Source organism: Zingiber officinale, chromosome 2B, assembly GCF_018446385.1.
Source record: "Zingiber officinale cultivar Zhangliang chromosome 2B, Zo_v1.1, whole genome shotgun sequence".
In the NCBI taxonomy this organism is placed as follows: Eukaryota; Viridiplantae; Streptophyta; class Magnoliopsida; order Zingiberales; family Zingiberaceae; genus Zingiber; species Zingiber officinale.
In genome coordinates, this window is record NC_055989.1 from 65,150,351 (window position 1) to 65,178,061 (window position 27,711).

Consider the following 27,711-nt stretch of genomic DNA (forward strand, 5'->3'; position numbering starts at 1 on the left):
ATTCATGTATAGTTATTCCATTGGAATTTCTGAATTGTTGTAACATATAAGGCTTTCTTCCTCATGTTATATGATGTAGATGTGATGATTTTCTTCCTATCTTAATATAATATTGTTGCAATTTTATTCTTCTTAATTGATTAGGATTTAGTGTCTTAATATAATTAGTTCTTTGGGTTCTAGTAAATTAGTTTGTCTTGTAATGGTATAATTGGGCTGCATATTTGAATCACACCCTTAGTTTTTAGTAATTTCCAAAACACCCTTTAGTAAGATTTTAAACGCAACTTATTCAGAAAAAAATCCAATTAGTTTGAGGAATTCTCATATGCATTTAATTTGAGAAAATTTCTTTAGCTTAAAGAAAATTTGATGGGAAATGCCATATTTGCATAATAAATATGAGATAATTACCTGTTTTGAACCGAGCTCGTAAAAATCAGCTCTTGCAGGTTCTCGAGAAGAAAATCCAGAAGTCAATCTTCGAAACCGTCTTGAAAATTGAAGAAGGTTAGTTCTTCAATTCCATTCTGAAAGATTCAATTTTGTTTTGTTGATTTTCTGGAGACAGAGTTGATGTTGTTAGGGTTTATCTCGCTGTTGCTACTGGTGTTCCAGGGGTCCATCCAACGCATCTGCGTCAATGCGAGCTTCACGTGTAAGGATGCAGCGTTGGCTCCCCTGGTAGAATCGGTGCCGGAGCGCGCCGGCTATTGGCCGGCGGAGGCTATTCGAGTTACGGCCAGGACAAGGTGAGAGGTCTTCCTTCCTGCAATTTTAGTTGGGTTTTAGGGCGGTTTTGTTGGTTCTAGGTTTCTAGTTGGTGGATCTGAATAAACTAGCGTGTAAGGTTGATCCTCTTTGAGATTACAGCTCCGAAGTTCCACTTAACATCTAAGAAAATTTTCAATTTCTTGTATTCACAGAGGTTAAGTGCTACTAAATAGTTATGAAAGATGTGACCTATATCAATTACCAAAGGTGTGAGATTGTTATTGAAGGTGTCACCGATAAGTTCAGAAAATTTTTAAATATTTTGTGGTTCATAGCCCCAAGTTGCCTCTAAAGAATTGTTTAATGTGTCACTAATCAATTTTCAAAGGTGTTGCCAAACAATTATCTAAGGTGACACCAATCAGTTCAAGGAAAGTTGTCTCGGTGACACTTTGAATAACTAATTGGTAGGCCTTTCAAAATTAGTTGGTAGTACATTGGAGTTGGTTGAAAATTTAGAAAGGTCTGCCTTAAGGATTGTGCGCACTCCACTTTAGAATTCATGTGCGTGTGAAGAATACCTGCACACAATTAACCTGGAAGGGGACTGCGTGCTACTTTTATCTAGTGGGTCTAGCTCATTTGAACATTGAACATAGAACATAGCAATAAAAACACGCAAATTACTTTCCTTGGGATTTAATTTATCTCCATCATAAATTTAAGAGGGAAACACAAACATTTCTAGATGATTTGTTCTTCAAATGAATTCCTGAATCTCTATTTGTTTCATATCTATTTTCATTCAGGGAAAAGTTCCATTGCTATCAGTCCATTAGCTATATATGTTTATCTTGCCTAGTCATGCTGCTTTCATACAGTTCCCTTTGTTATGTTTCAACCCAAATACTTATTTTTCACTCTTCAGAACCCAAAAGTGGGGGGATTCAGTTCAAGATTGAGAAGAAAATGGTATGAATTCTTGTTATCTATACTTGTGAAAAGAGAAGGAACAAAAGTTCTCACCAAGCATCAATTTATTGTAATTTGCAGCTCACTCAGAAACCACTATGTGCAGCAAGCTGAATTCATTGAGAAGCGCTCCAAGAGTTGTGGAATGAATTCATGCATATTAAGTTGGATGGTGATCCTGTCCGAGAGTCGAAGTGACGGACGCTGGGGATGTGGCGCTCCTGTTGATCGTGCGTGGACCTCCGATAAGACTAGCCTGCAAGCACAAAAGCGTCAGTGCCGAGCCAGGAAGTGGTTCTCCGACGATGGCCCTCCAACGCTCAAGTCAGATTTCCGGCGAAAGCAGCAAGCAAGGAAAGAAACGAAAGTGGCAGCATAATTGTAACTACAGTAGAATGAGCATACCTTCGTCGAACCTTGGGGTCTTTTATATAGGGCTCCCAGGGGTGCGCGTGCATGCTCCTCGAGGCGTGCACGCATCTCAAAGCTTTTCCTGATAGGACATGTGTCAGAAAAGTGTACCTGACACCATACCTCAACAGCCCGAGCATATCCTGACAAGACAATGAAAGCTTCCGTCGTACGATTCTCTGCCTAATCATGTCGCCGACCATGTTATCTGTCTGCAGCACGGGTCTCGAGGAGGATATCAGTCGATCCTGCCTTTGTCTGCTAGTGGGCCGAACTGGTGGGCAGCTCGGCTAATTCTACTATCTAGGCCGAGCGGGGAGGTCGCTCGGCTACTAACGCTGTCTGGGGCAAGCGGGTCGACCGCTTTGCTACTTCCATTGTTTAGGCTTGTTGGGTCGTGTTCCTGTTTCGTTGGTTGTGATCTGATCTTTGGTCGATCGGGATGCCCGCCTGGCACATGTCCCGCCGGTTGGCGCCTGCCTTGGTGATACTGGGCCTTTGAGCGTCGAAAGCTCGGTGCGAGACCGAGCTGTAGTAATGTCGGACCAGCCATTCCTTAGTCTGATCGGCTGATGGGACCGCCCGATCGGACGCTAGCCTGGGGGCGTTGACCGCCTTGACTTTGACCCTCCACGTGGCACTGACCTCCTGCAGGGCGGGGCCCTACCTTACCACCGGATCACTTGTCTGCCCCTTAAGTCTAGTCGAAGGAGGCTGCAAGTCTGACTGACTGGACAAGTAGTTTGGAGATCGGTTGGCCGATCGGCCATGAGGCTAGTTGGACCCCGGCTGGTCCGTGCAGGACTGATCTTCTGGGCCGCTCGGCGATCTGATTTTTTGTACTAAGGTTTCTCCTTCGGCGTCTTTGGATGGGCACGGGTCGCGCGGTCAAATGCTGACGTCACTCGAATCTCCTCGAAATTCGTGTAAATCCCCTCCATTAAGGCCGAGTACACACCTATGCCTAATAATGACGCCCATTAAGCGGTCCTATAGGAGTATGCCACGTGTCACCGCCGTAGTTGCCGCACATCCGAGGTGACAGCTATTGATGTGACGTTTGGCGGTTTGAATTCGACGGCTGGATTTGTGCTTCGATTCCTGTGACTAGATCAGACGGCTCCGGTCGGCCGAGCCGATCTTTATAAAGCCACCGCGTCTTCTTCCTCTTGCGCTTCCTGCGATAATTGTCGGTGATCCTCTGCGTGCGACCAGTGCTCCTCGACGGCGGTCCACTGCTCTCTACGGCTCCCTTTCTTTTTCTTGTAAGCTTCTCCAAACCTTTCTATTGGTGATCTTCCACTGTTCTTCTTCCGCCACGCCACTGTTCCGGCGTATGTTCTGCGTTTTTCCTTTTGTCCGTTGCGCTTTTTGTTTTCTTGGACGAGTTTCTCTTGCAATGGCCAGTTCATCGCTGTCGTCGGACATTGCTCCCAGACTCTGGTACACCACTATGGAGACCAGGTTCGACGCAGACGATGCTGCGAGCCTCATAAATGCTTTTGACCTTCCCTCTGAGTAAGAGATAGTCCTGGCCTCCCCGTCCGATCGGCCTCATGACCCGTCGACCGGTACTGTTTGTTTTTTCCGAGACCAATTCACGGACGGTCTTCGATTCCCCATCCATCCTTTCATAACTGAGGTCTGTAACTACTTCCGCGTCCCTTTAGCACAGCTCGTCCCCAATTCCTTTCGCCTCTTGTGCGGCGTGGTCGTTCTGTTCAAAGTGCACAGTATTCCCCTAACACCTCAGGTATTCTATTACTTTTATTATCCCAAACAATCTGAGCTGGGCACCTACCTCTTCCAACCTCGGGTCGGTTTGGTCTTTTTCGACAAAATGACATCTTCCAATAAACATTGGAAAGATTACTTTTTCTATATGTGACTCTGTTACGCAACCGCAAGTGTACGGTTTCGTCGTCAGTAATAAGAATATCGAATCCACAGGGACTGTTGATTAAGCACTAGAGTTGTCGTAAGGTAAGTTATCTAGACGGTCTAAAGCGTTTGCAAACTAACGAGGGTGATTGAAAAGGGAAAGAGAAGGATGAGAGAAAGAACTGATCTTGGATGGAATGAGCTTCGGGAGATGGATTCTAGGATTTCGGTTTCATTATAATACTAGGAGATACTATATAGATTGCTTAGTTTTCATCCTCTATGTCAATGTTCTTGTAGGAAGTTAGATTGGCCAGTATCCCTAAGTATCACGTAGAGACGTTCCATGTGAAATCCTGTAACGGTTAACCCCCCTGTCACGAGGGCGCCTCGGTAGATCACTGGGATACATATCTAGTAAAGAACAATAAGGATAAGGGTAGAGGCTCGGTACGGTTACCTACTTCCTTATGGAGGAATTGTCTCTCCTTTCAAGAGAATGTCCACGTCCGTGAACGGGTTACCTTTGTCACTAGGGCCCCTCGGGTATACGATCTAGAGCACTCTCATTACGAGAGCAGCAGTTCCTAAGGGATTGTCTCTCCTTTTGAGGGAACGTCTTAGACGTCCGGAAAGGGTTACCCCTGTCACTAGGGTACCTTGGTCAATACGCTCTAAGGTATCCCCTTTGCGGGATCAACAATCCTCCACATCAATCAATCAAAGAATAGAAATATAAACATATCACACGAGCATGAACAAGACACTGACAAGTCATCGAATAGAAACAAGGTGAATCTACATAGTTCTACATCTCCATCGCATTACAAATACTCCCTAATCCTAGAAGAGGGCGTCTACTCCATTGTGGGGGAAGAACAACCCCAGAACATAAAGAAAAGCATACTTACAACCCTAGAAGAAAATGAAGAATTGATGCTTGATGATTCCGATGTCTTGGGGATGCTTCCTTGCTCCGGAGATGGACGGATCGTGAAGAGACAGCGGTGGATGAAGCTCGATGGCTTTCCTCGAGGGGAGGGACGAAGCCCCGAACCAAAGATGAATCCAAGAATAGGTTTCTTGACCCTTTTATAAGCTAGGGTATGGGCGCCGCACGACCCGTGGCACGACCGTGCAAGGTTGGCACGACCACGCCAATCGACACGTCCGTGTGGTCTCTGGCTTCTGATCCCTGAGGCACGGCCGGGCATTCCTTTGTCTCGGCCTGGGGTGGCACGACCGTGCAATGATGCACGGCCGTGTGCTGCTTTGCCTCTGCCATGGCCGCACGGCCGTGCACGGCCATGCACTGCTTCGCCTCTGCCATGGCCGCACGGTCGTGCAAGGGTGCACGGTCGTGCACTGCTTCCTTCTGTCTGGTCACACGGGCGTGTGTTGCACGACTGTGTTCTTTGGCTTGTTTCGGTGCGTAGATAATCGTCGTTTTTGCTCCGAAAGTTGTCCCTGTCAAACACAAAACCAAACAAAGAGCAGATATCTGAACAAAAGAATATATATAATGAATACAAGACGAAAGAGGCAATCATGCAACAAATATATATGAATAAAGTATGTGAATGTGCGCTAAAACATGCGTAAATGATCATAATATTTGCGCACATCAGACTCCCCGAGCGGCCGTGCTTCCGCACCAAGTGGCAAGTCGGACATCCGCCTCAACCGGACCTGAAAAGGTATCGGGGCCCGCCGGACTACCTTCACGCGGCTAACCTGCTGGCCGGTCAAAAGTTCGACATTCACAAGCTGCTGCTAGAGGGGGTGATGTATATGTTCGGGTTGAGCCTCATCCGAACGAAGCTCCTGAGCAGTCTAGGTACGAAATTTCTCGACCTTCTTCTCTTGAGTCTAACTGATTCTTTCTTTCTTTTGCAGTTGACATGATGATGCGCGCTCGGGCAGCTGGTCTGATGAAGCTGAAGAACGTCGAGATAGAGGCGGCAGCGGCAAAGGAGATGGCGAGCCTCGGCCTGACTCCGATCGGCTCTCATGAGGGCGAGAGCGAGGCAACGCCAATTGAAGGAGGAGGCGTCGCCGATCGGACGCCCCACACTGAACTGACGGCAAACCCAGTCCCTTTTGAGACGCAGCCTGCCGCCCCAGCCGAAGGCTCGGGGTCCTCTAGCGATGAAGTCCCCTCTCCGAGCACAAGAGACGTCGCATGACCACCTCGTCTCGTTCTGCTCCCTCGGCGGTGCGTTCTTCCGAGCGAGGAGGCACTTCCTCAATGGTAGCTCCCGAGACAGTGGAAGTCATTTCTTTCGATCGGACCCCTTTGTTGGCCGATCTGTCGTCGGACCCGATTGTTGCCCAGCCGATCGCGTCTCTCCCTCCAGCTCGACGGAGGATCCTGCGATCCGGCATTCTTCTGGCCCCGACCTCCCAAGCTTCCGGCCATGCGGCTTCTTCCCAGTCAGAACCAACCGGTCAACGCTCCGTAACGGCGATCCTCCGCCTGCCGACCGAAGATCTCCTTGATCCGAGCGGGCAGCTGTCCTCTCCTGAACATCAAATCTTCATCCGCGGACGGCTCACTCATATTTTGGAGGAAGGCCTGTGCGCGAGCGGCGATGATGCCTCCGGGGGCGCTCGCCAACAGTCATCTGGAGATGTCCACCGGAGTATGTATTTAAACTTTAGAAATTAATTTACCAATTACCTCCGATCGGCGCTTACACCCATCTGGTCGCTTGAAGTACTGGGTGGAGAACGTGACGATGTGCAACCGCCTGACATTTGTGGAGGATGAGCTGAAGAAGCTCAAGATATCTGGGGGAGCCTCTTCCTCCCAGGGGCCATCCATTGCCCCATTGCAAGCCGATCTGGAGAAGGCCAATAAACTCCTGGAGGCCGAGCGGAAGAAGTCTGCCGATCAAGCCATCATGCTGGGTCGGCTCGAGACTCAGGTGAAAACCTACGATAAGAAGATCGAGCAGGCTATCAACAGGAAGAACCGAGCCATAGCTGACCTGGAGTTGAAGAACCAGGAGGCTCGGAAGTTAGCCGAGAAGCTCAAGGAGGCGGAGAACTTGTTGATCATCAAACGGGACAATCGTTCCTCTAGGGAGGCCGATCTTCAAGGGCAAGTGAGGACCCTTGAAGGTGTTCTGGAGTCCTCCCGCGCTGCCTTGAAGACCTACCAAGACGTCGAACCGAACCGCTTCGAGACCATGAAGCAAGAATACCTCCGCTCGGAGAAATTTACTACAAAGTTGTTAATTGAGTCGTCCAGAGTTTCGAGCTTGCCATAACTGGGACGTTGAACTAGTTGCAAGCGAACGGGCATATCTCCGGCTCTTTGACTGATGGCGTCATCGACCGGGTTCAGCTGAACGACTCAATGCCGGACGAAGTCTTCGACTATCTCGAGTGAGGAGGGATCTTGTAACCTTTGAATGTTTAACTGCCGCTCGACAACTTTTGGTTTGTTATCAATTAAGTCATTTTACAGTTCTTCCTCATATGTTTGCTTGTCTATCACACAACTTTTGACTATATAGCACCGAACGGGCGTCATGCTCGCATTTCAATCATTGATAAATTCATCAAGGTCATATCTCTGGATTTTAAGGTCGCCGCTTGACCCTAGGGTTTATAGTTGCCTCTCGACTCTAGGGTTTAATGTCGTCGCTCGACGATTTGGTGAAGGCCGGAGTTTAAGGTCGCCGCTCGACCGCTGATGGAGACCTGGGTTTAACATCGCCGCTCGACGATTTGATGAATACTCGGGTTTAAGGTCGCCGCTTGACCGTCGGTGGAGACGTGGGTTTAACGTCGCCGCTCGACGATTTGATGAAGTCTCGGGTTTAAGGTCGTCGCTCGACCGTCGGTGGAGACCTGGGTTTAATGTTGCCGCTCGACGATTCGATGAAGACTCGGGTTTAAGGTCACCGCACGACCGTCGGTGGGGACCTGAGTTTAACGTCGTCGCTCGATGATTTGACTTGTCGTTCGGCACGAAATTTGGCAACCTTTTGCTTTTGATTTCAGTCCTACACTCAAAGGGCGCAAGGATAAAGAAAATACATTGATTACTTCAGCGTACCTCTCATCCGGCTCGGTATGGCTAGAGATGGTTCGCGCTCCACGGACGTTCTAATCGCCATCCATCCTCATCCTCTAGGTAGTAGGCGCCCGAGCGGAGCTTTTCCACGATCCTGAAGGGTCCAGCCCATGGAGCTTCCAACTTAGTGACGTCGCCGACCGGCTTTACCTTCTTCCACACAAAGTCGCCGACCTGAAATGATCTTGGGATCACCCTTCGATTGTAGTTCTGCCTTATCCTCTGTCGGTAGGCCATCAGCCGGACGGCGGCTTTAGCACGTGCCTCATCCACCAAGTCCAGCTCTAGGAGTCTCCGCTCAGCATTGTCCTCGTCATAGTGTTGTATCCGGTTGGACTCTACTCCAACTTCAACGGGGACGACCGCTTCGCCGCCATACACCAAGTGAAAGGGGTTGCTCCCGTTCCTTCTTTGGGGGTCGTGTGGATCGCCCACAGCACGCTGGGGAGTTCGTCCACCCTGCTCCCTCCCATATGGTCGAGCCGCGCGCGTAGGATCCGCAATATCTCCTGATTGGCGACTTCTGCCTGCCCATTACTCTGAGGATATGCTACCGAGGTGAAGACCTGTTGGATGTCATACCCCTCGCACCATTCCCTGAGTTCTTGACCAACGAACTGTCTCCCGTTGTCCGAGACGAGCCGGCGAGGGATGCAGAATCGGCAAATGATGTGCTGCCAGATGAACTTCTTAACCATCTGTTCGGTTATCCTGACCAGCGGTTCGGCTTCAACCCACTTGGAGAAATAGTCAACCGCGACAAGTAGGAACTTCCGTTGACCTGTCGCCATTGGGAAGGGTCACACGATATCCATGCCCCATTGGTTGAACGGGCAAGAAACAGTAGACGCTTTCATTTCCTCGGTCGGCCGATGCGAGAAGGTGTGATACTTCTGACAGGACAAGCAAGTGGCGACTGTCCGGGCGACGTCCTCCTGGAGGGTCGGCCAGAAGTATCCGGCCAGGAGGATCTTCCTTGCTAATGAGCGGCCGCTCGGGTGCCCGCCGCAGGATCCTTGATGCATCAAGGTGTGATCCTTGATACCAAAATGCGGAAGTCCAGGAAATGAAGGAAATGAAATAAAACCTTAACTCGAAGATAGTGTACAAGAACTAGAAAATACAAGACAACAAGTTAAGATTTTGAAAAGACTTACAAACTTAATAAGTGAAGCTTTCTCAGAGTAAGACTTGTAGCAAAATATGCTGTGTGTCTTGCAATGAGAAGAGCTGTGGGTTATATAGAGGTTTGATCAGAGAACTGGGTGCTCATTGGCCCCATCAACATTCAGTCGATTATATCTCTTTTTCCCCACTACCACTAAAGCATGCATTATTAGCTACTTTATAGGATATACTGACTCAGCATCTACTTCTTTATAGGGCATACTGACTCAGCATACTTATCCTTAAGGACAGATGGACGGCTCCCCGAGGCTCAATCCATCAGAGAATAAAGTGCTTTTGGATTTACTGGGCTCACCACATGCTTCCTTTTTATGGTGGTACATCTTTAATGCGCTGGAGGGTGCTTTGCATCTTCAGGAAAGCTTCCAATAATTCAATCCGAGCATTGGTTACAGCTGGAATGACATCTTTGAAGTAGAGTCCTTGTTTTTGTGCACTCCTGAGTTTAAAGTCATTTTCTTTAACCCTGCAGATAAGCTCCAGCTCTCTGATACTGTTGATGACGTTCCTTGTTGCTGTCCACTCGATGTCCTCCATATGGGCTCTTTTTTGGTGTTCCTCTGGATGGAGGATTCTGTTTTTGCTGGATCGGGCCAATTCTTCGTATTGCTCCAGGAGATGATAAGGCCCGTAAGGTGATGGGATGCTGCTGTATTTGGCTTGCAGTTGCGTTGCTTCCAGGTCTCTTCCATCTGATTCAAGATGAGAAAATCCTTCTCCGTAGGGATCCATGGGCCTGTAATAACACAGAGTAATCGGGATAATGCGTCAGCTATGAGGTTATCTTTACCTTCACTGTGCTGAAAATGGACAGGGATGCCAAGACCAGTGATAAAATCTGTAAAAGCTATCCATCTAACACGGGAAGGCTTGTTTTGTGTCGATTTATTGAAGAAACTAATAATAGCCTGGCAGTCTGTTCTGATTAATAGTTCCTCCTTGTCTAAGTAATAAATTTTGAAGCTGTTCAGACTGTTCATAACTACATAAATCTCCGCATCGATTGTGGATTTTGGTGGAGAGAATTTGCCACTGGCATAAGCGCAGATTTTTTTCATCTAACTTTGAATCATGTTTCTGCAGCTTCCATTTACATATACCGCCCCATCCTTCCATACAACCATCAGTTTCAATAAGCATATAGCATTTGACGGGTGGTATGGTTAAGTCAGGCAATGTTTTGATTATTGATTTGACTTTCTTGACCAAAGCCCAGTCCTGTGAATTCATTTTCTTTTCACCATTTGGGCTTGTTTTTGCATATAATGGGCCCAGAATTTTTCCCAGATTTGGGATATATGATCTTGCATAATTGAGAAGGCCCAGCCAAGATCGCAGCCCTTTGGTGGTTTGTAATTCCTGATCACTGAAGTCAGCTATCTTTGTGATAATATGGGCTTGTAGTTTAATCTTTGATTCTCCTATAGTAGCCCCCAGAAATTCTATAGTAGGACTCCCAAGCTTCATTTTTGTTGGGCTTAAGATTAACCCATTCTTCTTGCAAATGTCTAGTAAGACCTTTAAGTGACTTCTATGCTCTTGTTCTGTTTCAGAAAAGACTAAAATGTCATCAATATATACTGCAATGAAGTCCTCCGTACTTTTAAAGCAATTATCCATTTTTCTCTGAAATACCGCTGGAGCATTTTTTAATCCGAATGACATCACAAGCCATTCATAAAGCCCATCTGGAACCAGAATGTTGTCCAGGGAATAGATTCTGGATCCATCGAGACCTGATAAAATCCGCTTTTGAGATCAAATTTTGAATAAATTTTGTTTCGGCCTACCTTATGGATAATAGTGTTAATGCCGGGAAGGCTATACTGGTCCTTGTGAGTGTTGTCATTTAGGCGCTTGTAATTGAAAACCATGCGTTCCTTCCCTATTGTTTCTCGCCCAGTTGCTGGATCAACTGTTGTTCTTGAATAAACAATTATTGCAGTAGTACGGTGTCTACTTGTGCTAGGCTGGATTACCTTCAACTTCAAGAGAGCTTGAATGTGTGCACTAAAGGATTTTTGCATTTGGGGAGTTACATGCTTCAACGGTCTATCTTCAATAGTCATGCCCGGATTTTTAATTTCTAATTTGCATGTAATTTTATTCTTGGCCCAATGTTTTGTTGGGTTATCCCCAATATATCCGGTATCAGTTAGCTCTCTAATAAGATCTTGTAACAGAGTACCTGATTGTCACGTGCAAATTTGCTCCTGAATTTGATGGTACTCTTCCTCTTCAAGCTCCAGTTCTTCTAGAGAGGGTGCTGCAGTGACAGTTTGCTGAGTCTTTATGGTAGTAATGTTTTTATAAAAGGTTACCTCATCGCCTTCGATTCGAATTCCTCCATATAGTGACCGGATGAAGTTACACCCTATTATCATCATGATGTTGCCTCCAATTCCAATAGTTAGGGGAAAAGCATATGTATAGGGTATTCTGAATGTATGCTCCCCAATCTTCATACTACCATACTTTAACTTCTTGTTGGTCGTTGTTTTTGAATTGATGCCACTAAAGTTAACTACAAATGTATTTTCTTCCATAGCTTCAGGTGGTATTGCTGCCTGGTCTATATAACAAGTTGTAGCTCCAGTATCCAGTATCGCATTAACTTTAAAAACTTTTACTCCTAGAATACTAAGTTCCACTGTTAGATTAAACAGCCCATTTGTCTTTTTGATGGAAGAAATTACCTCTGAGTTTGAGAGTTCCTTTTCCCTTCCTTCAGTAATAAACATATAAGCTTCTTCTTCTTCATGGTTCTCCTCATCCTGTATTTTTAATATTTGCTTTTTAAGGTCAGAGTTTTCTAACTCAAGGAGATCTACCTTCAAGCGTAGTTCTTCATTCTCTGTGTCTATTTCAAGCTTGTCTGCAGAAGCTTCTCTTATCAGTGTTTCTTCTTTGATTTGGAATTCCTTTTTCAGCTGCTCAATTTGAAGAACTGCAAGTGCTTTAGCAGCCTCGACTTCTTGTTTGAGTCTTGCCATTTCTACTTCGGCCCAATTAATATAGGCTTGTTGTTCTTGGACAATGCTACTGGGATTGTAAGGTACAGGTACCTTCTGCTGAATAGGAATTGAGATATTGAAATAATGTTTCGAACACATACCACATGAGGTTATTTTGCAGGTTCCGCAATGCATTCTGTGCTTCTGCGTAGTCATTCTCTTACAGCAGTAACACCTTTCATAAGGGTATGGGATTTCATCATTAAGCATCCATACGTGATTGCAATCATGCTGGGTTCTGGTTACACGAACCATAGGTTGCCACCCACTGTCCTTTCCTATCATATAGCAATTCTTTTCTTCTATAAAAACAAACAGGGATTCATTGAGATTTAGCAATACCTGGTGATCTTCTCCTTCAGATATGCTATAGATAGCGACAGAGGGTTCATCTCCCTCTTGGACAGACATAATTTCATAATCTTTTGGGAGTTCTAGTCCTTCAAACATGGCTACCCGTTTTGTGTTTCTGTATTCTTTTGGGCAGTCTCTTGCAAAATGTCCCTCCTCTCCGCATAAGAAGCATTTACATTTCTTGTTTCGTATAAGGCGTTTCTTCTTTTCTATTCTAGCATGAGAGTTGTGGGGTTTACCTTTATAAGTAGTAGACTTTCTTGCACCAAACCTTCCTTTCTTCTGATAATATCCTGGTATAGGTATTTGGTTGCAGAAAGATAGGTCTTTTAGTGATCTGTTGAAGGCTGCCTTCTTGCATTCTTCTTCCAAATATTTATATGCAAAGAGAAGCCTTGGGTGAACTCCTATTATATTCCCTTGATACTTTTCTTCAAATGCTGCTTTAATTCTTCTTCCCACATCTCCTGGTAGTTTGAGCCAGAACTTTTCAGATAATTCTGCTCCTGTGAATAATCTCCCCGTTTTTGCTGCCAAATTCATATAGTCATTCATGAAAGGAAGAATATCTTTAATATTAGAACATGTTATTCGTTCAAGGTCTCTGTAAGCATTATCCTGCATGTCAGTGGAACCTTGAAAAGGATCTTCTAATATAAATACCCTTCGTATCTGGGATAAGATATTCTGAGTACCATTCCTTCCCTCTGTTGAGTTTACTAACTCTTGATATTCTTCGGGGTAGGCCATTCGTCATTGGATCCATGTCAGTCTTTCTGCTTCCCCAGGAGGTTTTCAATGAAGTCAGTCTTGTCTTGATTATCTGTAAAATTCTGCAAGGCAACTATATTCTTAGTTATACCTTCCCAGCGTAGAAATACATCTTCTATTTTACCCAGTTGCGTTGGTAAAGTTAGAATGGCGCCAGTTTGTTGATGTGCAGATGGTAAGTTCCACCATTCAGATGTATCTCGTCCTTTAAAGGCCTTTCCTTTTCCTGGTTCAATTGGGGGCACTAGGGGTGAGCAGTCAACCCGCCAAACCGACCAACCCGCTTATACCGACCCGAACCGAACCGAAAAAACAAAATCCGCCGGATATAGGGCCGGATATAGGGTCATGATATTACATTATCCGATCTAGTAGGGCCGGATAGTTTTTTATCCCAATAACCGAACCAACCCGATCCGCGATCACCCCTACTTGTAGCAACTACTGCCGATAAGTTGTTACACGTTATATTAGTTACTGCGGATAAGCTGCTACACGTTGTAGTAGCTACTGCCAATAAGTTGTTACACGTTGTAGCAGCTATTGACGATTAACTACTACAACGTGTAATGAGTAATGTCTATTATCATTTTAAAATATTTTATTTTTTATTATTTTATATTTCTTTGGATATAGGGTCGGATATCCAAATAACTGACAACCCGTCGGATATTTAATACATAATAACCGCCGAATATAGGGTCGGATGTAGGATCATGATATTACATTATCCGATCTAGTAGAGCCGGATAGTTTTTTATCCCAATAACCGAACCAACCCGATCCGCGATCACCCCTAGGGGGCACTATGCTGACCGGCTCTACCTTTGTTCTCCCTGTTGGAGGGTATCCCACAGGGTTCATTGTTGTGTCCATAGGAGGTCGATACTGTGATACGGCTTCTGTGGAGTATATTTGTTCTGTTAGAGCCTTAAGATTTGGGTAGTCATTTACCCATTCTTCCTCTGCTCCCCCTGCTGCAATAATATGCATTGGATAGTCAGTAACCTAATGTTTGGTTTCGTCGTCCGCCTCAGCTTCTTCTTCCCCACCCGCTTTCGCAAAAGGATTTGTAAATTCTTCTGGAGTAATGAAAGGGGAATCCTGTAATGCTAAATATTGTAGATAGCTTATATAATCATCATCATCATCATCAGTATTAGTGATAACCATACAAAAATAGTTAGATGAAGAGGATGATGAGGGAAGGTTGTCAAGCTGCTGCTGAAGCAATCTTTAGACCTTCGGAGGATCCGTCTTGTGTCGGAAATAGCTACTTCCATAGGATCATCTTCAGGTGTCATGGCTCTCCTCCTGAGCCAGATTCTTGTTGAAATTGTTGATATTCATTGAATATGTCATCAACTGTTTGCTTCTGTTTCTGTTGTATGGGAGTATACTCAATATATTCCCGGTCGTCAATATATCCTGGTGTAGGGGCCACATAGAATTCATATGGCTCTGCTGTTTCTGTTCCGTCATGGCAATATGCACATCCTGGACTTCATTTCCTGGACAATTGCTCCGGTCGCTCTTCCATCCTCTCGGCTCGGATGTAGATGTGTTCCCATAGACGACGCCAAATTTGATCCTGTTCGAGAGTCGAGGTAACCGACGCTGGGGATGTGGTGCTCCTGTTGACCGTGCGTGGACCTTCGATGAGACTAGCCTGCAAGCACAAAAGCGTCAAACCGAGCCAGGGAGTGGTTCTCCGGCGATGACCCTCCGACGCTCAAGTCAGATCTCCGGCGAAAGCAGCAAGCAAGCAAAGAAACGAAAGTGACAGCATAACTGTAGCTACAGTAGAATGAGCATACCTTCGTCGAAGCTTGGGGTCCTTTATATAGGGCTCTCAGGGGTGCGCGTGCACGCTCCTCGAGGCATGCACGTATCTCAAAGCTTTGTCTGATAGGATGTGTCAGAAAAGTGTACCTGACACCATATCTCAACAGTCCGAGCATATCCTGACAAGACAATGGAAGTTTTCGTCGTACGATTCTTTGCCTGATCATGCCGCCGACCATGCTGTTTGTTTGCATCACGGGTCTCGAGGAGGATATCAGTCGAGCCTACTATTGTCTACTAGTGGGCCGAGTGGGTGGGTCGCTCGACTAGTTCTGCTGTCTGGGCCGAGTGGGGAGGCAACTCGGCTACTTTCGTTGTCTGGGTTGAGCGGGTCGGCTGCTCGGCTACTTCTACTATCTAGGCTTGTTGGGTCGTGTTTCCGTTTTGTTGGCTGTGATATGATCTTTGGCCGATCGGGATGTCCGCCTGGCACATGTCCCACTGGTCGGCGCCTTCCTTGGTGATATTGGGTCTTTGAGCGTCGGAAGCTCGGTGCGAGATCGAGCTGTAGTAACGTTGGACCAGTCATTCCTTAGTCCAATCGGCTGATGGGGTCGCCAGATCGAACGCTAGCCTGGGGGCGTTGACCGCCTTGACTTTGACCCTCCACGTGGCGTTGACCCCCTGCAGGGCATGTAACGACCCACTTTCTGGGTACTAGGCTGTAAGGCGAATCGCTACAGTTATCGCTAAACTATACTGTGCGGAAAGCTAGGCTAATTTAAATTTTTCTACCAAACTGATCAAAACTTAATGCTCTGGGTGTACCTAGGAGTTGTACACTTGCTAGGGGAGACAACCTATGCCTCCCGGATGACCTGCTAGCTGTAATCAGGCATTTCAATCGATCCACAGATCGATTGGGCTGTCGGATCGATCACGGGATCGATCCAGAGCATCTGCACGGTAGAAGTCTCTGGATCGGTCGGCGGACCGATCAAAAGCTCTCTTCGGCCATGCGGCTGGATCGGTCTGCCGACCGATCCAGGACCACTCGATCGGTCGGGACCGATCGGTGAGCCTCCGTGCTTCGGCCGTTGGTATTGGATCGGTCTGGGCCGATCCGGGCACCCCGATCGGTCGATGACCGATCGGTTCACCTCCATGTCTCTGTTAGCCTCGGATCGGTCGGTGACCGATCCACGAGAATCTGATAACATCATATGTCTGCGGATCGGTCGGTGACCGATCGATGTTCTGAGCCACGATCGGTGCGGAACCGATCGAGTTCGATTCGAATCGAACTCGATTTCACCACAGGTTGTGCAAGACTCACCTATCAACTATCCCGTGCATGATAACTATTCTAACAACATGTAATAACAATTTTAGACTTAAGCTAGAGTAAGGTTCACTGGTTCATGGCATTTTAAGTCACTAAACACATTTAACAATTGAAAGTGTATGAAAGTAAAAATTGCTAGAGTTCTAATTGGTTAAACTTGCTAAGTCCCCTAAGGACCTTTGATTCCAGTTCCTGCCACACACACCATCTTTGCATTGCCCTCCAGCTTCCTCTGTTAGTCCATCTTTCCTTTACCTTTATCTGCAGTATAAGGAAAAGTAGAATCTGTAAGCTTAAAGCTTAGTAAGAAACCATCTACCTCACAAAATCATGCATTCGATGCAATATGCTTTTAAATCATGCTATTTGAAAATATGCGCTGAACTTGCTAAGACATGGTATACTGAAATCGTAAGGCATAACATATAAGCATGGCATAAGCACTGAATCATGGCAAAGCAACCAAATAAACACTGAACTGAATATAGGCTAAACTAACTGAAACTAAATCTGTAACTGGAAACAAACTCAACTAGCATAATTGATTTTGAGTTTTGAAATCTAATACATAATAAGTGAAAATACATAATCATGCTGTTTGGGCCCAGCAACTGTACTTCGCGCATCCCTAACTAGACACGGGTTTGCAAGTCCGAATCTAGTAGGGTTAACTAGGTTATCTAAACCTAGGGACGGTGTGGAGTCAACCCAATGGATATCGATCCGATGCAGTGCTGAAAATAAAATCATGAATATAGATAATCGTTTTAACTTCTTTGTTTCTAGGTTATCGAACCTAGAGCTAGGTTATCCGAACCTAGAGACGACTGTGGAGCCCACCCATTGGACCGTAGTCCCATATAGCTAACATAAACTGATTTACTGTTTTAAACGCTTCTAATGCATTTAATCTGTACTATTAAAATGCCTAAGTTGCATTTTTTGGTCTAGTTATTTTGTCGAACACTTAGTGTGCCCCAACTCTCCTCTTTATTAGGAGATCACCTTTAGGCACCCGACAACGCCTATCAACCCCAACTCAAGAGGTAAGCGTGTTCGGCCCATCTAAAGGTGCTCAACTAAATCCCTAAATCTGAGAGGAGGGTTAAAACACCCTACATGTCAATAAAATCTGCATATTACTAATCTAATGCATAGAAAATCCAAACGGAGCTATTATACTGCAGGTGAGGGGTTTCTTACCTCTTGATCGTAATTTCTTACGATTCTATTCGCTAGAGTTCCGGTGGAGATGATCCTCTCGACGATCCGATCACGTCTTCGCGTTCCTCTCGCGGAGAAGAACCTCTTTCGTGTTGGAGTCGTCGCCGGAAAATGATCCGAGAGCCCTTGGGACTTGGGCGCCAAGAGAGGAAGAGGAGAAGGGGTGTTCGGCGTTGAGGGTTTGGAGAGGGAAAGTGGCGTGAGGTTTTCGTGAGGAGGAATTGCCGAACCAACTTGAAAATAAACCAAACCCCAACTTAAGTTCTTATTTATATTAAGTGGGTAACTAGGCCCAACTCTAATATAAATATAATTGATTCCTCTTTCTTTCAGCACGGCCCTGCTGGGTTCACCGGTTACTAAACTTACCCGTAAACCATAGGTCTCGGGTTCGATTCCCGCCTAAGCTATTTTACGGTTCTAATTATTTTTGCTACTTCCGCTACTCGGAAAATTCCGGAAAAATATCTAAAAATTCCAGAAAAATCATACTATATTTCTAAAACAGTTTTGAGAATTTTCAGGCTTTACAATCCCCATACCTTATAAAAGTTCATCCCCGAACTTAAAACAATTCTGGGTACTTCTGTCTCTTGCTGGCCTCTGTCTCCCAAGTCGCCTCTGCTGCTGTGTGATTTTGCCAACTGACTTTGACTAATGGTAGTTCCTTGTTAGTAATTTCTTTCTTTCGGTCTAGGCCGAATGTCATAGCTGAGATCGTCTCGGACTTGTACAGGGGGCTCAATCACTGGGTGGCGTCGGAATATGCTTCTTGACATGGAGACATGAAATCGTTGTGGACGGTGACATCTCCGAGGTAGCTCTAGCTCATATGCTACCTTGCCCACTCTCTTCGTGATAAGGTATGATCCCACATATCCGGGAGCTAGCTTGCCTTCTTCCCAAGCATGACTCCTTCATGGGAGCTACTCGAGGAAAAGCTGTATCCCAATGAAAATTCTAGGGGTGCGTCGTGTATCGATAGCTTTTCGGCTCTGTCTTGTCTCTATCCTCTGGCGAATCTGCTGTATGGCTGCTGTGGTATCCGCCACTAGATCCATCTGAAGCTCTTTCTGTTCACCACTCTCATACCAGCAGATTGGTGATCTTCACCTCCGCCCATAGAGTGCCTCATAAGGTGCCATGCCGATAGTGGCTCGATAGCTGTTGTGTATGCAAATTCTGCTAAACTCGGATATTTGCACCAACTTCCTTGAAGTCTAGGGCACGGAGCATATCTTGAGTGCACGATTTACTCGCTCGTCGACCATCATGCGAGGATGGAAGGGCATCTTTGAATTTCAATTTGGTGCCCAATGCTCTGTACACACTCCCGGAAGTGTGATGTGAATCTGCTGTCTATCCGAAATGATGGTTCGTGGGACTCCATGTGGTCCGACGATCTCCGGAGATACTACCGAGCTAGCTTCTCCATGGAGTAGGATATCTTAATAGCTAAAAGTGGGCTGATTTAGTCAACCCGTCGACTATTACCCGGATGACATCAAAATCATTCGTGGTTGGTAGCCCCACTATGAAGTCCATCGAGATATCCTCCCACTTCCATTCTGGAATCTGATAGGCTGCAGAACTCCTCCTGGATGTTATGCCTTGACCCTCTGACAGGTGAGGCGGATGCTAACATATCTGGCGATGTCTCGCTTCATCCCGGGCCACCAAAAACGTTTCTTCAGGTCTTGATACATTTTGGTGGAGCCTGGATGCATCGCATAGGGAGTCCTGTGAGCTTCATCTAAAATCTGTCTCGTAGCTCCTCGATCTGGAACACGGAGTCTATCACCAAAATACAACACCCCGCTATCGGACACTCAATTCTCTACTTTCTAATTCTGCTAGCCCTTGCTTGATTTTTTCAATTTCAGGGTCCTGTCCCGAGCTGTCTGAATGTCACCAAGCAAGGTAGACTCTAAGGTCATAGTAGAGAGCTGTCCCACGATGAGTTCGAGACCAAAATCCGCGATCTCCTTCTGTAGGGGTGGTGACATGGCTGCTAGAGATAATAAGGTAGCGCTGGATTTTCTGCTAAGTGCATCTGCTACCCTATTTGCTTTTCCTGGGTGGTAGAGGATGTCTATATCGTAGTCTTTGACCAGCTCTAGCCATCTGCGCTGTCGCATATTCAGATCCTTCTGAGTGAAGAAGTACTTCAGACTCTGATGATCTGTATACACTCTGCACTGAGCTCCATACAAGTAATGTCTCCAAATTCTTAGAGCGAACACTACTGCTGCAAGCTCAAGGTCATGGGTAGGATAATTCCTCTCATAATCCTTGAGTTGTCTGGAGGCATAGGCGATCACCTTGCCATCTTGCATCAACACTGCTCCTAGTCCCAACTTGGAGGCATCACTGTAAATGTCGAAGCTGTCTGTAATTTCTGGTAAAGCTAGAATAGGAGCACTGGTCAATCTCCCTTTGAGTTCGTTGAAGCTGTTCTCACAGTCCTCTGTCCACTGAAACTTCCTATTCTTTCTGGTAAGAGCTGTCAGTGGGGAGGCTATCCTGGAGAAGTCCTCTACAAATTTTCTATAATAGGCTGCAAATCCCAGAAAGCTTCTGATCTCACTGGCGTTCTTGGGTCTATCTTGTTGGGATCTACCATAATACCATCCTTTGAGATGACGTGACCCGTGAAGGACACCTGATTTAGCCAAAACTCACATTTCGTGAACTTGGCGTATAGCTGGTTCTGTTGATGCAATACTAGTTTCGGTGCTCGAGTGTTCTTCCTGAGTTCTGAGTAGATAAGAATGTCATCGATAAACACAATAACAAACTTATCTAAATACTCCATACCCTATTCATGAGATCCATGAATGTAGCTGGAGCATTTGTCGCCGAAAGGCATGACTACGAACTCATAATGTCCGTATCGGTCCTGATCTGTCTTTGGTATATCACCCTCCTTGACTCGACTTGGTGATATCACGATCGAGGTCAATTTTGAGAACACCTGCTCCCTTTAGCGGTGAGCGGTCATCTATTACGGGAAGAGGATACATTCTTGATCGTGACTGATTCGGTGCTCGTAGTCTATACATAGCCGCATGCTTCCATCCTTCTTCTTCACGAATATACAGGCGCTCCCATGGTGAGTGACTAGGGCGTATGAAGCCCTTGTCAAGTAGCTCCTGTAGCTGCTCATGAAGTTCCATTCTGCTGGAGCCATGCGGTAGGGCGCTTTGGAAATAGGATTGGTGCCGGGAAGAACTCTATCTCAAATTCAATCTCACTGTCTGCCTGGTAACTCTTCGTGGAAGACCTGGGTAGTCACATACAACTCGGACCTCTGCTAGCTGGTCCTCGATGGTATTGACTACATGTGCTAGGTACCCCGTACATCCCGAATCCATCAACTTTTGTGCCTTCATGGTGAGAGAAATTTTTCGCTTTTCTCTTTGGTTCTCCGATGTACTCGAGCTGTGCTTCGCTTCGGGTTGGAATACGACTTTCGTTTACGGTCTATGGAAGCACCGTATTTGATCGGAAAGTCCATCCCAAGGATGACGTCGTAGTCCGTCATTCTGACGAGGATCGGATCACGAGAAGGTTCACATGCTGCTATAATGGTAGCCTTTGCTCGAGCGATGCGTGGATGCCATGACCTCTCCTGAAGGTAGTGCCGTGAGACCACCGAGTACCTCGGGGTATTTCTAATTTCTCGGAGAACACCACGGCTATATATGAATGGGTTGCCCCGATGTCAAATAGAGCAGTATCTTTGAAAATGCTAATCGACTGTGACGCTGCCGAGGCATTTGCTACGTCCTCTGGTGAGGGAGTAGATCCTCGCGTTCGCCATAGCTAGAGGGCTTCTAATTGCCCTGGCGATAAGTGGACCTTCTAGGCGGCTGCGTCGATGTAAGCGGTGGTGGCTGCATCTTGGATCTCTGTGGTGAGGAAGACCGGTCTTGTTCGGGCACTGCTTGGCCATGTGCCCTTCTTGTCCACATTCAAAGCATCCTCGTGTGCCCTTGCGACAAACCCCTGGGTGGAATTTCCCACAAGTGGCACACTTTGGATAACTGGGTCGCTTGCTAGATGGTCCTCCTTTTGAGTCACTCCCTGATTTGCGCTTGTTGTTGGAGTTCCCTTTCCAGTTGGAGCTGTGGCCTTGCTGTTTTTGAGTGTGAGAGTTTCCTTGGCCTTTGGACTCTGAGGGGACTTGCTTCTGCTGCTTTATGCTGTTCTGGTAATGCTCTGTGGTCAAGGCACTGCTCACTAACTCCTCTGTGGTTTGTGGCCTATGTATGCCACCAGCCACGTTCACTGCTATCTCTGGCCTCAGCATCTTGAGCATCAACCGGATTCGTTCCTTCTCTGTGCTGACTAGCTCTGGGCATAGACGAGCCAACCTGTTGAATTTCTTCACGGCTTCCTCAACTGAAAGGTTGCCGAAACTCGATGAACTCGTCATAGTGGCGGTTTGTAACCGCGTATGAAAGAACTCCTCAAAGAATTCCTTCTAAAGTCAGCCCATGTCATACGGTTCCTTTGGCGCCGTTCGATTCTTTCCCACCACATGCGTCGTCTCTGTCGAGCGAAGGCACACTTCACCTTCTCGTGTTCGGGCCAATCTCAAGCTCCATCCAGTGTTTTGAACCATGCTTGTGCATCCCATGGTTCACTAGTGCTGAGAAGTTCTCGGCTTGACTCACCGCCATTGGATCGATAGGCTTCCTTTCTTGGCTCATCTGCTGGGACTACTGGTGCTTTGTCTTGGTGTTGTGTGTGTGGTGGAACCTCTAAGACTTCTGGAGTCGTCGGTTCGGTTCCGGGTGACTGTGGGGGTATTCTGCTGATTAGCCTTTAAGGTGGCTATCTCCTTTTGCTGTTCAGCTAGTTGCTGCTGTAAGTGAGCCACTCACTGAACTGCCTGCCTCTTGCTGGGGCTCAGTAGCTAGTGCCCTTCTAGTTGGGCGTCCTCGTGCCATTTCTAAAGACATAGAGAACATAGGTATAACTAACACTATCACAGTTATCTAACTACTGATATCATGTTTAAACTATCACATACTAACAAGCAGTAGGTATATAAACATGAACTGTAATAATAAACCAGAAACATAAATAAAGTAGAGGTGTTCTTACTTGGAAGCTGCAGGTACAATGCTGATGTGTGTGTAGGAAGTATGGAACACTGCTCTGATACCACTCTGTAACGACCCACCTTCTGGGTACTAGGCTGTAAGGCGAATCGCTACAATTATTGCTAAACTATACTGTGCGGAAAGCTAGGCTAATTAAATTTTTTCTACCAAACTGATCAAAACTTAATGCTCTGGGTGTACCTAGGAGTTGTACACTTGCTAGGGGAGACAACCTATGCCTCCCGGATGACCTGCTAGCTGTAATCAGGCATTTCAATCGATCCACAGATCGATTGGGCTGTCGGATCGATCACGGGATCGATCCAGCTTGATACTGGCACTGTAGAAGTCTCTGGATCGGTCGGCGGACCGATCCAAAAGCTTTCTCTTCTTTCGCTTCTGTACGCACCTGACCGATCCAGGACCTCACCGATCGGTCGGACTGACCGATCGGTGAGCCGTCGTCTGCTGCTGGCGTAGCTGGATCGGTCTGACCGATCCGGGAGCACCTGATCGGTCGATGAGCCGATCAGTTCACCTCCATGTCTCGTTAGCCTCGGATCGGTCGGTGACCGATCCACGAGAATCTGATAACATCTTGTATGTCATCGGATCGGTCGGTGGCCGATCCGATGTTCGAGTACTGATCGGTGCGGAGACCGATCGAGTTCGATTCGAATCGAACTCGATTTCACCCACAGGTTGTGCCAAGACTCCGCTATCAACTATCCCATGCATGATAGCTATTCTAACAACATGTAATAACAATTTTAGACTTAAGCTAGAGTAAGGTTCACCGGTTCATGGCATTTTAAGTCACTAAACACATTTAACAATTGAAAGTGTATGAAGATAAAAATTTTGCTAGAGTTCTCATTGGTTAAACTTGCTAAGTCCCCTAAGGACCTTTGATTCCGATTCCTGCCACACACACCATCTTTGCATTGCCCTCCAGCTTCCTCTGTTAGTCCATCTTTCCTTTACCTTTATCTGCAGTATAAGGAAAAGTAGAATCTGTAAGCTTAAAGCTTAGTAAGAAACCATCTACCTCACAAAATCATGCATTCGATGCAATATGCTTTTAAATCATGCTATTTGAAAATATGCGCTGAACTTGCTAAGACATGGTATACTGAAATCGTAAGGCATAACATATAAGCATGGCATAAGCACTGAATCATGGCAAAGCAACCAAATAAACACTGAACTGAATATAGGCTAAACTAACTGAAACTAAATCTGTAATTGGAAACAAACTCAACTAGCATAATTGATTTTGAGTTTTGAAATCTAATACATAATAAGTGAAAATACTTAATCATGCTGTTTGGGCCCGGCAACTGTACTTGCTGTGCGCGCATCCCTAACTAGACCCGGGTTTGCAAGTCCCGAATCTAGTAGGGTTAACTAGGTTATCTAAACCTAGGGACGACTGTGGGAGTCCAACCCAATGGATATCTGATCCAGTACAGTGCCACTGAAAATAAAATACTGAATATAGATAACTGTTTTAACTTGCTGTTTCTAGGTTATCTGAACCTAGAGCTAGGTTATCTGAACCTAGAGACGACTGTGGGAGCCCACCCATTGGACCGTAGTCCCATATAGCTAACATAAACTGATTTACTGTTTTAAACGCTTCTAATGCATTTAACTGTACTATTAAAATGCCTAAGTTGTATTTTTACTGGTCTAGTTATTTTGTCGAACACTTAGTGTGCCCCAACTCTCCTCTTTATTAGGGAGATCACCTTTAGGCACCCGACAACGTCTACAACCCCAACTGAAGAGGGTAAGCGTGTCCGGCCCATCTAAAGGTGCTCAACTAAATCCCTAAATCTGAGAGGAGGGTTAAAACACCCTACATGTCAACAAACTCTGCATATTACTAATCTAATGCATAGAAAATCCAAACGGAGCTATTATACTGCAGGTGAGGGGTTTCTTACCTCTTGATCGTAATTTCTTACGATTCTATTCGCTAGAGTTCCGGTGGAGATGATCCTCTCGACGATCCGATCACGTCTTCGCGTTCCTCTCGCGGAGAAGAACCTCTTTCGTGTTGGAGTCGTCGCCGGAAAGTGATCCGAGAGCCCTTGGGACTTGGGCGCCGAGAGAGGAAGAGGAGAAGGGGTGTTCGGCGTTGAGGGTTTGGAGAGGGAAAGTGGCGTGAGGTTTTCGTGAGGAGGAATTGCCGAACCAACTTCAAAATAAACCAAACCCCAACTTAAGTTCTTATTTATATTAAGTGGGTAACTAGGCCCAATTCTAATATAAATATAATTGATTCCTCTTTCTTTCAGCACGGCTCTGCTGAGTTCACCGGTTACTAAACTTACCCGTAAACCATAGGTCTCGGGTTCGATTCCCGCCTAAGCTATTTTACGGTTCTAATTATTTTTGCTACTTCCGCTACTCGGAAAATTCCGGAAAAATATCTAAAAATTCAGAAAAATCATGCTATATTTCTAAAACAGTTTTGAGAATTTTCGGACTTTACAGGGCAGGGCCCCACCTTACCACCGGGTCAGGTGGTATGTATTGTATCGCCTTTATTTGTGTTCAAACATGATAATGAAAAGTTCATCAGTATGTATTACAAAATTTGTTTATTTCAACATTCTTTTTTTAAGCAATTATCCAATAAATTGTTGGGTGCATTTAGAAAACCTAATATTTTCATTCTTATGACTTCTTTTAATCTAAATCTTCTTATTGCAGACTCACTGCAATGGAAACCCTAAATTTCACTTTTACAGTAATATGATAGAGTCCTTGAATCTGATTTCAGAAAGGTGGTTGGCATAAGGTACTCAATGAATCAATTAGAACAAGTATCATATCGTACATGAGTTTATTTGTCCCCTCGGATGGGTCTAGTGGCTAGCGCATGAGGTGTTGTCATCCTGAGGTCTGGGTTCGAAATATAAAAATCAAATCCTCTAAAACAATTTAGTAGAAATATAAAAATCAAATCCTCTAAAACTCCCTCATCAATTCAGATTTGACAAGATTATGCTTCATCTCATATTTTCTTTTTCTTCCTGTTTGCAGGTTGGAATGCATATTTCTGGATATCATTTGTACCACTAATTGAAAGTATATAGACAAAGTTGAATAAATTAGAGCTGATGAGCAAGAAAACTATGCCCAACTTCGTATGTTTTAGAAGATCTTATCGAAGTTTGACTATGTTTTGATCATCATGTAGCGCCATTCACACCATACTAGAAGTTGCCCAGAAAATTTTCCACCATGGAAGATGGCGACTTGATTGTTATACCCTCCGAGTGCCTCGATTGATGTAACTGACCAAGAGTTGTCTTCGCTTTTATCCACTTCATCCTATGCCTATGAGATTCCACCTTTTTTCTGGATATTGGTAACTAGCAGAATGTATCACATGAATCATATAGTCTCGCCACAAGCGAATGCAAGATCTGCGTGCCAAATTGCTTACAAGACATTTGAAAACTGATATTGTGTACTTGCATTAGTAAATCTTGGTTGACAACAAACCCTCGATTCGGTATAGAATAACATTTATAGTATGCTAATGAATGATAAAGTAAAATTCCTGTTTCGGTGATTTCAGACAACCAACGCATTTGATCTGTGCATCAAGGGGAAAAAAGTATGCTTCATTGTACCAAGGTTAGTAATCAGGTATACTTCATCAGGTTAACTCTAATTCAATTCTCGCTATTCTCCAGGGATACAGCTCCCCTACGGCTATAATACCCTTCCACTCTACACTATTGTCACCCCTTTTCCTTCAATAGCTAATTGTTTCAGATATTCAGATGGGAAGATCATTCAGTAAGGGCATGTTCAATGAGAATGTACTGGAAATCTTGTCAGTTGGACTAAGAAAACAGAGGAGCAGAAATGGAGTTGGCAATAGAGAAGGTATTCAGAACATGGCTCTTGAGGAGGGAGAGGAACTTGACTGTAAGAAACTTATGGAGCAAAGAAAATATAATTGTTTCAATAGCTCTATGAATGCTCAATCCTTCGTTTTTTTTTATAGATTTGTATAGGAACTAAACTTGTTACTTTGGTTCTGAAATCTTAGTCGAAGGTGGTAAACTTATCGAGTCACTAAATATCTCAGAAGTTGCTGTTGAAGTCCTGGATTTCTTGTATGGTGCCGTCAACCAAATGAGTCATGGTAGCCAAAAGCACCACAGAAACTAGTTGACATGAGTAACAAGGTGCGTCTTAATAATTGAAAAACTTATGGTCCTTAGCTCTTACTTTTCTCATGTAATTAGTGCTAATATCTTTAAAATAAATCTTGCTAACAACATTTCTTCCCCTTCTTAATTTGTGTTTAGGAGGATGGCAGAATCCAACATCATGTGGAGCATGCCTTCACCAACATGGTGGCCATGCCTAAATTATTATCACCAACACTAATTTACATAAAACAAAATATTGTTGTCAGTTTGTCACCACCTGGTCATCCTCTTCTAACCCAAGAATCTGATAACACAAACCACTGTTAGTTGGCTCGTTGTTCATTAATTACGCGATAAACTTGGTCACGAACACGATTAGGTTAAGGCTCCGCAAAGGCTTAGTAGCTCTTATGGACTGGTTTGAGGCTTAGCATGTGCAAAGGACACTTTCATTTGGTTGTTGGGATGGGGACCTTGGAAATGTTAGTTGAGAAATCTATCTCAAGTTCAATCATTCTACATAAGAAAGTGTTGTTGTTGGTTTTAATCGTAATCAAGCTACTTAGGATTATCTTAGATCGATGTCGTTCTACTTTTTATTCCTTCGCTTCATTTTGAAGGTGGAATCATAAAATTTTGCTTGAAACACACAATGCTAATTAATGGTACTATAAAG

General features: G+C 45.2%; 1 long non-coding RNA gene across 7 annotated transcripts; it reads left to right on the forward strand.

Moving 5' to 3' along the window:
• The first annotated feature begins 385 nt into the window (after window positions 1-385).
• Window positions 386-27,500, forward strand: LOC122045734. 7 transcript variants are annotated; one of them, XR_006130085.1, is made up of 7 exons: window positions 386-510; window positions 619-752; window positions 25,576-25,663; window positions 25,909-26,520; window positions 26,658-26,805; window positions 26,969-27,068; window positions 27,192-27,500. It is a non-coding gene; the product is annotated as an uncharacterized LOC122045734 (long non-coding RNA). The 7 variants fall into 7 exon arrangements; XR_006130088.1 differs by having other exon boundaries at window positions 25,909-26,508; XR_006130089.1 differs by having other exon boundaries at window positions 25,909-26,488; window positions 26,568-26,805.
• Window positions 27,501-27,711: the final 211 nt, after the last annotated feature.